General features: G+C 33.4%; 1 pseudogene; it reads right to left on the reverse strand.

Annotated features, from left to right (window-relative positions):
- Nucleotides 1–5,272: 5,272 nt before the first annotated feature.
- The window catches only part of LOC139823615 (DNA polymerase delta catalytic subunit-like), a 21,434-nt pseudogene continuing 15,019 nt past the window's right edge, over nucleotides 5,273–11,687 (reverse strand).

The raw sequence follows: 11,687 nt of genomic DNA on the forward strand, positions 1-11,687 counted from the left end.
GGAAAAATGGGCTATTGAAGAATCACATTTTATACTTCCTCGAAATTTTTGACAAGATTTTTAGGTACATGATAAAAACCGTTTAAAGAATCTGTGGACCGATAATTTTAATAAATATTTTGAAAAACATTACCCTTATTGTGTACTGCGTTTTTACTGGCATAAGTGCTTATCTAATATATCACCTAATAATTTATATTTTAATGCAAAAGCGAAATGTTTAAATTCTACATGCACGGCATTTAAGTTTGTAGTTCAGGAAAGAATTTGTGAACCATTTTCTGATTATCTTGTTTTTGTTTTACAGCAACGTGAAATTAATCATTCTTCTAATGAAGTACGTATAAGATTTATAAGGAAACCTGAAAGAAATCAATTAGGTGAAAAGAAATACAAAAAATTTCTCCAAAAATGCTGAAGTGGCAGATGCTTGGTGCAAAATCTGAAGATGTGTTAAAACAAGGAAATTATAATAATACTCTTGATCAAATAATTTTAGAAAAAATTAAAAGTGATTACCGAAAGAAAGACGACTTAGATAATAACTATTTTATGTTTATGCAAAAATTGAAAGATACTTATTCTGACAAATATGGAGAAATAATTACAGGGTATATACAGTTTTACACGTGCGATCCTTTACTTGTTATACTATTTACTGAAAAACAATTAGATTTTCTAGCTACAGTAAAAGATACTTTTTTACACTTAGATGCAACAGGTTCCATAATAGCTAAACCACCGTTTGCGCAAAATGAAATGACAATTTATTATTATGCACTTTCGATAAAAGGAAGTGTTGGATATAGTCCACTTCAACTGTTGGAGAGCATTTCGTCAATTCATACAGAAACTGTTTTAACTTTTGTTTTAAGTTTTTTTGTTGATTATTTAAAACTCATTACGTTAAAACGTATTAAAAAAATAGAAACTGACTTCAGTATCGTACTTTTGAAATCACCATCTTATGCTTTTAATAGCATCAATTTATACGATTACATGAATTAAATTTTTTATGAAGCTGAAGGTAAGAAGGACATCAATAAAGATCTTACAATTATTCATATTTGCTCGTCGCATCTAATTAAAGCTGTATTCCCTGATAAAAAAATCAGTGCGTTCAACAATATGTTGCTTGAAACTTACAAGGGGAGGGCGCGAGGACCGGGAAACGGATCTGAATGAAACAGCCGCGTGCCTTAGCTGCGCAGCTACGCCGCTTTGCGAAGCCCTGCGCTAGCGAACCGGTAGACTTACGTCACAAGATTTCCACGAATTTCTATCTCAAAAACGACTGAGAGTTGCGCGCTAGCGCTTTACTATGTTTTACTGTTAGTGAAGGGTTATTATAGGAATAAGTTTCATTCAGATCCGCTTTCCGGTCCTCTTGTTAGTAGATGCTTTAATACATTCATACGACATTGAAACTGCAAAAATTCCATTAAAGGTTTTAATTTTGATTTATGGATTGAAAGAAGAGATCACCGAATTAGAAACTCTATTATTAATCCGGGAGTCAGGGGATTAGATATTGAAGTTCACGGCGCAAAGCTGGAATTTTTTTAAATCGATTCTTATGATATCCCGTAACAAGCGTGTAAAGTCTCTAGAATCAACTCGGCCCGCTTCGCCTTTTTTTATTGCAAAATATATTTAAAAACGCGTTTCTGTATAGTTTTCTTTAAATAACTCCTTCTGTGTTGGTCAAACGACAAAACTTGAAGAGAGGAAAATTGTTCGAAAGGAAATTTCCTATAAGAATAAGCCTTAAAAAAATTTAAAAATTTTTTTAATTGCAAAATTGCAAAAAATACGCGAAAAAAGGGCTATTTTTACAGGTTCCCGAAAACGGGGTTAAAAATTATCATATTTAAGCGGACATTCACTCAATGATACCTTTCAGTATGCTGAACAAGTGTGCACAAGGCTCGCCTCCAATTTTTATATGGCTGCCTATTAACAAATTATTTATGCAAATCGGACGCTTGGCTCTCACGTCTGAACGGGTGAACTTATTTTGATGCACTTTATCGGAAATGAAAGGTAACGATGTCTACTTTATGAATTTAAAATAAAAACATTTTTTTTCTAAAATTTGACTATTATTTTAAACAATTTAAATTTCGCATATTAAATATCGGCGTTATTTATTGGCGTACAGTAATGCAAATAGCACCATTGGTTTGCGTTTAAAAAATTATGAATTTCAAAAAAAAAACGTCTCGATACGACCAATAGAAGCCGAGATAATTGACTTTTACATAATTAATGATTACAGCTAAATTATTTCATATTTTTACTTGAAATTTGGTGTGAAGGTACTGGAGTGAGTGCTTTAACGGTGGATTTTTTTTTGCTGCAATTCGACTGCCAGGTTCGGCGAAAAAAATGTCGAATACAGCGGTTTTAGAGCGAGAGCGCCGGAGCGGACGCAGCGGCGGGTCGACTGCGTGGCGCGCAGGCGCGCGAGCCGCCGCTGCGTCCGCCAAGCTCGCTTAATTAACAATTACTTTTCTCTGCAACAAAAGCACGTATCCAAACGATTTTTTTTTTAAATCTGCTTGAAATTTTCCGAATTTTATGATTATCACATTATAAATGTCATATTCTCAGTATTAACGGAGATAAACAAGATATATTAGGAAAAATACGTATTAATTATTAACAAATTATTTTTGTGATATTTTATACTGTATTGTATATTATATATTGTCAATACAGATAGAAAATAGGTTGTCTATACACTTATTTTATTTCATTTTCGTGAATTTTCCTGATCTTTATGATTATTTCATTAAAAAGAGGATATACTTTCGTAACTAATAGTGATAAACTATTATATATTAAAGAAAAGTCGTTTTTATAAGTAAAAAATTATATTAGCAATTTTGTGTGTGTAAAGAGTGGTAGGATAAAATACAATTTTTTCAACGTTTGTTAAAAATTTGTTTATTTATTTACGTTTTTACATCTATTCATTAGATTTCTTAAAACAAATTAAATTATTTATTAAATTTGTTTATTTATTTACGTTTTTACATCTATTCATTAGATTTCTTAAAACAAATTAAATTATTTTAAGCAAAAAAAGACTCGGAAAAATTCACGTAAAATAAAGTAAAATAAGTGTGTAGAAAACCTATTTTCTCTTTGTATTGACAATATACAATATACAATACAGTATAAAATATCACAAAAATAATTTGTTATTAATTAATACGTATTTTTCCTAATATATCTTGTTTATCTCCGTTAATACTGAGAATATGATATTTATAATGTGATAATCATAAAATTCGGAAAATTTTAAGCAGATTTAAAAAAAAATCGTTTGGATACGTGCTTTTGTTGCAGAGAAAAGTAATTGTTAATTAAGCGAGCTTGGCGGACGCAGCGGCGGCTCGCGCGCCTGCGCGCCACGTAGTCGACCCGCCGCTGCGTCCGCTCCGGCGCTCTCGCTCTAAAACCGTTGTATTTGACATTTTTTTTCGCCGAACCTGGCAGTCGAATTGCAGCAAAAAAAATTCCGCCGTTAAAGCACTCACTCTAGTACCTTCACACCAAATTTCAAGTAAAAATATGAAATAATTTAGCTATAATCATTAATTATGTAAAAGTCAATTATCTCGGCTTCTATTGGTCGTATCGGGACGTTTTTTTTTTTTTGAAATTCATAATTTTTTAAGCGCAAACCAATGGTGCTATTTGCATTACTGTACGCCAATAAATAACGCCGATATTTAATATGCGAAATTTAAATTGTTTAAAATAATAGTCAAATTTTAGAAAAAAAAATTTTTTTTATTTTAAATTCATAAAGTAGACATCGTTACCTTTTATTTCCGATAAAGTGCATCAAAATAAGTTCACCCGTTCAGACGTAAGAGCCAAGCGTCCGATTTGCATAAATAATTTGTTAATAGGCAGCCATATAAAAATTGGAGGCGAGCCTTGTGCACACTTGTTCAGCATACTGAAAGGTATCATTGAGTGAATGTCCGCTTAAATATGATAATTTTTAACCCAGTTTTCGGGAACCTGTAAAAATGGCCCTTTTTTCGCGTATTTTTTGCAATTTTGCAATTAAAAAAATTTTTTAAATTTTTTTTAAAGCTTATTCTTATAGGAAATTTCCTTCCGAACAATTTTCCTCTCTTCAAGTTTTGTCGTTTGACCAACACAGAAGGAGTTATTTAAAGAAAACTATACAGAAACGCGTTTTTAAATATATTTTGCAATAAAAAAAAGCGAAGCGGGCCGAGTTGATTCTAGAGACTTTACACGCTTGTTACGGGATATCATAAGAATCGATTTAAAAAAATTCCAGCTTTGCGCCGTGAACTTCAATATTCTCATTTTTTAATAGCCCTGACTCCCGGATTATATTTGACAAAACCGATGAGAACATGTTTAATGTTGAAGATGAGAAAGGAGAATCATCTGACGATTTCATTCATATTGACACCAATCAAAAACTATACTCATCTTTATATTATCGAGCATTTATTGACAAAAGAAACAATTCTAAAGAAAAATAATCCTTCAACGAAACCTAATTCATTTTATTCAGAAGAGTTATTAAAGTATATTTTTGATTATTTATTACCATTTTACGCTCTTTGGTCAGCAGCTGGCATAGCTCGTTTTGGATATGCGCGTTACAGTAATGCCACAGCAGCAAACTTATTTAAAATTAAAAAAAAATACTGAACTTAACAATGAGAAAAAAATACTAATTCCAAGATTTATCCAAAAATGTAAAAAAAGCATTCAATTTAAACTAAAAAAAAGGACATTTTCGACAAAAACAACACGTCGACATGTTAATAAATATAATAAAAAGGGAAAGAAAGAAACGAAGGCGCGTGAGTGCGTGCGTGCGTGCGTGTCACAGCAGAGATCAGGCCCCATGGTTCGTCACTTCCACGGTATTTAGCGACTCCAAACCCTCTCTTTTGTGTGCGTGCGTGCGTGCGTGCGTGCGTGCGTGCGTGTGTGCGTGTGTGCGCGTGTGCGCGTGTGCGCGTGTGCGCGTGTGCGCGTGTGCGCGTGCGTGTGCGTGTGCGTGTGCGTGTGCGTGTGCGTGTGCGTGTGTGTGTGTGTGTGTGTAAATAACATAGAGAAGATCACGAATTTTACTTCAGGTATTTTTATGTTCCAGGACTTGTTTATTCGATGGACTTTCAAAGCTTTTTCTATGTGACTTTCTAGAGTAATTGTAATCACTCTCTTTCAGTAAACCCCAGCAGTAATCGGTAAGCATGGAGGGATTTCATTTTCCTTGATATCGTTTTTCCATAGTTTCTATATCTTGATGGAATCTCTCACCATGCTCATCGCTAACGTCACCGCAATTTTCGGGGAAGAAATCCAAATGTGAGTCAAGAAAGTGTATCTTTAACGACATGTTGCAACCCATACATTCATAATTTTCCAACATTTTCGCAACTAACGTCTTGTAATTTGTAGCTCGTTTGTTGCCCAGAAAATTAGCATTAACCTCTTTAAATGAAATCCACGCTGCTTTCTCCTTAGTAGTGAGCTTTTTCTGAAACTGTTCCTCTTTTATCACTTGTCGAATTTCCGGTCCAACAAAAATTCCCTCCTTTAATTTGGCATCACTAATGTATGTAAATTTTTCTTTTAAATATAGAAAACCATTACCTGTTTTATCCATTGCTTTTACATAATTTTTCATGAGACCAAGTTTGACATGAAGTGGAGGTATGATGATGTCATTTGGGTCGACAAGTGGTTCATTGGAGACATTTTTAGGTCCGGGACTTAAAGTTTTTCTCTTAGGCCACGTTTTTACTTTGTAATGCTTATCTCTCGCTCTACTGTCCCATTCGCAAAGGAAACAGCAATACTTTGTGTAGCCTGTTTGTAGGCCAAGTATAAGGGCTACAACTTTTAAATCTGCACAAATTTTCCATTTGTACTTTGAGTAGCTAATGTAACCTAAAAGCAATTTTATATTTTCATACGTTTCTTTCATTGTAGCAGCGTGAGCAACAGGGACAGATAGATAGAGATTTCCGTTAAAAAGAAAAACTACTTTTAAACTGGCTTTCGATGCATCTACGAATAAGCGCCATTCACGTGGCTTATGATCTCTTCCTAATTTCATCATAAGACCGTCAACATCATTACAATAAACAAGTTCACCACTCATTGAGAAATATGATTCCAAATTTCTCTGACGCTTTTTAACGGAAGTTATCAAAGTTCCGTGTTCAAGTAACTTCCATTCTTTCAGCCGTGAACCAAGTAACTCACTCTGAAGTTTCGATAAATTCAGGTCTCTAAATAGATCATTCAGTTCTTTCTGATTTATAAGGTGTGGTTTATTAGATGTGGCTTCAGAATACTGAAAATCGAGCATGACATCTGGCTCCTCACGGTCATTATTGAAATTAGAATTCGTTGATTGCAATTGTGAATCATTAAATTCACCTGTAAATAAATTGTCTTTTTGAGGAAATTTCGGTGGTTTTGGTACTAGTAACAATTCGTTGTGATTTTGTGGGTAAGTAACAGAAGATACATTTGGATATTTGATGTTACATTTATTTTTCCCAGAAAACCCATAAGTATTTATTGCACAAAAGTAACAATTGGTTAAATGATCTGTTGGTTTTTTCCATAACATTGGAATACCAAAAGGCATGGAAGGACGCTGTCCCCGGCTCCATAAAAATAAAGCTGATGTGCAATGATTACAGCAAAAGTTTGGAGTTCAACTTTTATCTAAATTTGTTACTTTGATTCCAAAATAGTAATCATATATTTGTTTTACAGCAGGCGTCAATGTGCGTCTCTGCTTTTTTGTCATAAACTGTCTACAAATGTAACAAAACGAATTTGGATCTGTTTTGCAATTTCTAGGCATTGTAAATTAGAAGAGTCAATTAAAGGTTAAATGTCGAAAAACTTGTAATTTCATACAAAAAAAAAGTAAATACCATACTGTCCGCCACGAGCGAACTTAAGAATGCTGTAGGGACCCTGCCGAGCTGCCCTAGATATAAAGGTCGATGTTGAATCTTAATCACGCCAAAATATACCGATGATGCGCCGCCAAACCCTCTCGCCGCGCAAGCCGAACCCCAGGCAGTAATCTTTATTTTTCCAAATTTGACTTCCGATGCGTAATCGGCGACTTCAAGCACACCCAGACTCCAAATTTTAAGCAAATCTATTGTTTGTTTAAATTTACGTCTTCCATTTTAAATGATTAAATTATGACTCTAGATTCGTAACCAACGACCTCAAAAATTTCCTGATACCAAGTTTCAATCAAATCCGTCAATATTTAAAATTTTATGTCCGCCATTTTGAATCCGCCATTTTGAATTTTTAAATTTTGACCTTAGATTCGTAATCAACGACCACAAAAACAGTAAATAGCAAAATTAAAATTTACAAGTAAGTACGGCTATGTAAGTGCAAGTAGAGTGCGCGCGCACATGAAAAAGTTATGCTACATGAAAATTTATGATTGATTCAGGGTCTTTTCGATTTGATCCTTTTAGCTGAAGGTTCAAGCTTCAACTTAAGCCTAGTTAGAGACTTCTAGCACCTCAGCTTCACTTTCTACATGTCATCAAAAACGGGCAAAAACAGGTTTTTTTGAGTCTTTAAGACCGTTTTTCTCAAAATCTCGACGTGATGGGCAATTTTTGAGACCAGATTCGTGTTCAGCGGTGAAAAATCTATAAGATAAGCCTATTCCGATGCTTGAATCATTTTGCGTGTCGACTTGTGATTATCGCGTCTATCGATTTGTGTGTAAGATATCTGCGTTCCCGTTAGAGTTAGTTTTCGCCTATTTTGTGATCTTCGTCGTGCGGGCTTTCCACGCGTACGGTCGTTCTGGGGCGTGTCGGCCTCCTGATACGTAAATTTCCGCGCCCGGTACGAGAAGTGTGAGCAGTGATGGAAAGTTGGATAGGCTGGACGCAGCGAATTTCCCCCTCCACTACGCACACAGAGCAACGCTCAGTCTATCGGTGTGTCGGCAGCGCTCGGCAGTGCCGAGCGAGAGGGAGAATATTACTCCCTCCTTGTCGCTCTCACTTAGCTCGCGCGATCGTCGCCGACGTCGCCCGCCGATGAAAAAGTGGGGAGTCCAGTAACGTACATACACAGCGTGGCGCGTAGATATATGCACGTCTAACCGTTAATTTAGGCGGGAATCGACGGAATGCGGCCGACAGGGGCAATAGCTAGGTTATAGGTGTATAGGTAAGTATATTGTAATAATTACATATATATATGTATATATATATTTTAAACATGGATAAAGGAGCTATCAAAAAAAGTAGAGTTCGGAAATTCCAGACATCATGGTTAGATGAAGCGATCTTTAAAGGATGGTTAGCTCCCCATCCTATTATAAAAGATAAAGCATTATGTTCATTGTGTAATAAAGCTATCGTATGCATTAAAACACATTTAATTCTACATTCGCAGTCAGCCTCACATATTAAAAAAGCATCTTATCAAAATTTACGTCAAGAAACAGTAGAAAATAGTACAAATTCTCTTTCTCATAAAGATAAAGTGAAACGCGCGGAAATAAAATTCAATGCCTTTCTTGCTGAACATAATGTTCCTATTCAAATCGCGGATCATTTAATTCCCGTAATGAAAGATATGTTTATAGATTCCAAAATTGCATCAGATCTTTCACTCAAACGACATAAATGTAAAAACATTATTACACAAGTAATAGCGAAACGCGAAGTTGAAGAAACTATTAGTAATTTACAAACGTCAAAATTTTCTATTTTAATAGATGAAAGTACTGATATTACAGATACTAAAATCATGTGTGTTCTTGTCCGATATGTTTCACCAAAAACTAAAAAAGTGATGACACAATTATTAGATTTAGTTCCTTTAGACGCTAGAGATTGTTCTGCTGCAAAGCTTTTCAAAATTTTTAAAAATCTTCTTAAACAAAAACAAATTCCTTTAAAGAATGTTATTGGAATGGCAAATGACAATGCATCTGTAATGGTAGGATGCAATAACTCTTTTATGTCGCGTTTAAAATTAGAAATTCCGGGCTTAGTAACATTAAATTGTATATGTCACTCATCCGCGATTATAGCTAGTAAAGCTTGCCATAAATTACCGCAATCATATGAAACTTTAATTCGAGCCGTTGCTTCGTATGTCTCGGGTAGTGCAAAGAGATGTGCAATTTTGGGTGAATTTCAGGAATTTTTTAATGGAGAAAGAAGCAAAATTTTAAAATTATCAAATACAAGATGGTTAGCTTTATATCATTGTGTAGTCCGGTTACTTAACAATTGGGAAGCTTTAAAAAATTATTTTCTTTTGGCAATAGTAGAAGATAAATTAAAATCCGCTGAAACAATTTTGCAACAATTAAATGATTATACGATTAAGCATATTTATTATTTTTAAAATACGTATTAAATTTTTTTAATAATTTTAATGCCTTTTTCCAATCTCGCGACATTTTAATTCATAAAATATTTGAAAGTAGTCGACAACTAATTATTGATATCGGTAAAAATTTTCTTGTACCACAGGCGTTAAAAGATGTAAATAATATTATTTTAGATAATCACATAAAAGATGTCAATGATATATATGTAGGACCTGAATGCGAAAGCCTTTTACAGACATTACCTTTAGAATGCGCGCAAGGAATTAAAAGAGATTGTTTAAATTTTTATGAAACTTCACTTCGCGAAATGTTGAAACGTTTACCATATAATGTTATTTTTGAACAATTAATGTTTTTACAGCCAAAAATTGCACTTTACTATGAAGCTAGAACAAAAATTATAGATTTGACTTTACTTGCAACGCGTATAGGATGTATTGATATTGAAAAATTAAATTTTGAATGGAAAAATCTACCTTCTATTTATAATGATGTTCAGAAAGCTCAGTTGGAACTTTTAGAAATTAGCGATATGTGGAAACAAATATTTGAATTTGAAGATATTAGCAGGGGAAAAATGTTTCCAAATTTAGAATTATTAGTTCATTTAGTTCTTTCTTTTCCTCATTCAAATGCCGAAGCCGAACGCGTTTTTTCCATAGTTACAGATGTAAAAACTAAGAAAAGAAATCGATTAGCAAATAATACTAAAGGATAAAAGGATAAAGAATTTTACTTTATATACCCCAAGGAGCCTTAAAGGGCGTTTTGAAGGGACGTACCCAACCCTAACCTCCAATTCATCCACTACCTTACTGTTTCCTCCTTTGAACCAACAGTTTAACGTCTCTTCCGAAAGACGGAGCCCAGTTTTCTCCACATCTTGCACGGAGGGGCGCGGTTTTTTTGGAAAAAAACTTTTCCATGATTCATGGCTCTAGTGGACTCGAACCTGGTTCCTCAGATTACGAGTCTGGCGCTCTACCACTAGACCACACCGCCGCCGAGCAAATAATACTATTTCTGCCATTTGTAATATTCGATCTAGTTTCCAGGCTAAAGGCATTAATTGTACTACTTTTGAAGTAGAATCCGAACACCTTAAATTATATTCATGGAAAAATTTAAATGCATCCGGTAGTTCATAACAATAATTTTTTTATTTAATTATATTTTTATTGAATTTTTTTTTATAAATCGCATTGTGCTGATGTCTGGTCGGTGCATGCTAGAAAACGATATGTGATATATTGTTTTAATAATATGTTTTAATAAATGTTTAACTTTTTTTAGTTTTATCTCATCACGCACGCATACACAACGTGCGTCGGAAATGTTCCTGATGGACATAACATTCGTTAATTTTATTTTTTCTTAATAGAAATGTGATTTTGTTTTAGTTTGTTTCAATTTTTAAGTTTTCACGATTTTCTGGATTACAGCATGTGATATTTATTAAATGACAAAATATATGTATTATGAATGTGATACTAGATTATTAGAGTATTAGGTTAGTAATACAATTTGTGATAACAGAATATATTTATTTCTTTTATTTCACTAAATTATATTAATTTTTGTTTAATTTTTTAAAGATATTTTTGATTTTTAAAATGTGTAATATTTTTGTTATACAGATACTGGTAAGGTTTTTGGCAGTTTTCCTTACCCTTGCAATAAATGATGGTATTTGAAGAGATTTCTGCCTAATAAAATAATGTTTCATTACACAAAATTTTGTGTTTATTTATTAAATTATTTAACACCTATTTCCCTTTAATTCCTATATTCTAATATTGCATATATCATTTTGTTTAATACGTTAAAATAATAGTACATTTTTTATATTAGTTAAACAATAATAAAAAACTTGCACATTGCTTTCTCATAGTTTTGAAGTGTGCAAGTAGAAACCTGTAATTGAGCCTGAAGCCTGTTTTTTTATGCATAATTATTAGTAGATATTTATTAATTTGGCTTTCTCATACAGGAAGCAATGTGCAGGTTTCTACTTGCGCACTTAAAAACTATAAGGATGCAATGTGCAAGTTTCTAATTGCTCACTTTAAACAAGTTTCTACTTGCATACTTAAAAACTATGACGAAGCAATGTACAAGTTTCTACTATTGAAATTCTAAAACAAAACATTTTTTAAACGTACTTACTAGCTTGCATTTTTTGCTTATAAACTTAAAATAATAATAAAAAAGAGGTTTTTCAGATAGTTAATTATGTTTTTATTGGTTACAAGTAGGGAGTATA

The sequence above is a fragment of the Temnothorax longispinosus genome, unplaced genomic scaffold, assembly GCF_030848805.1.
Source record: "Temnothorax longispinosus isolate EJ_2023e unplaced genomic scaffold, Tlon_JGU_v1 HiC_scaffold_14, whole genome shotgun sequence".
NCBI classification, from domain to species: Eukaryota; Metazoa; Arthropoda; class Insecta; order Hymenoptera; family Formicidae; genus Temnothorax; species Temnothorax longispinosus.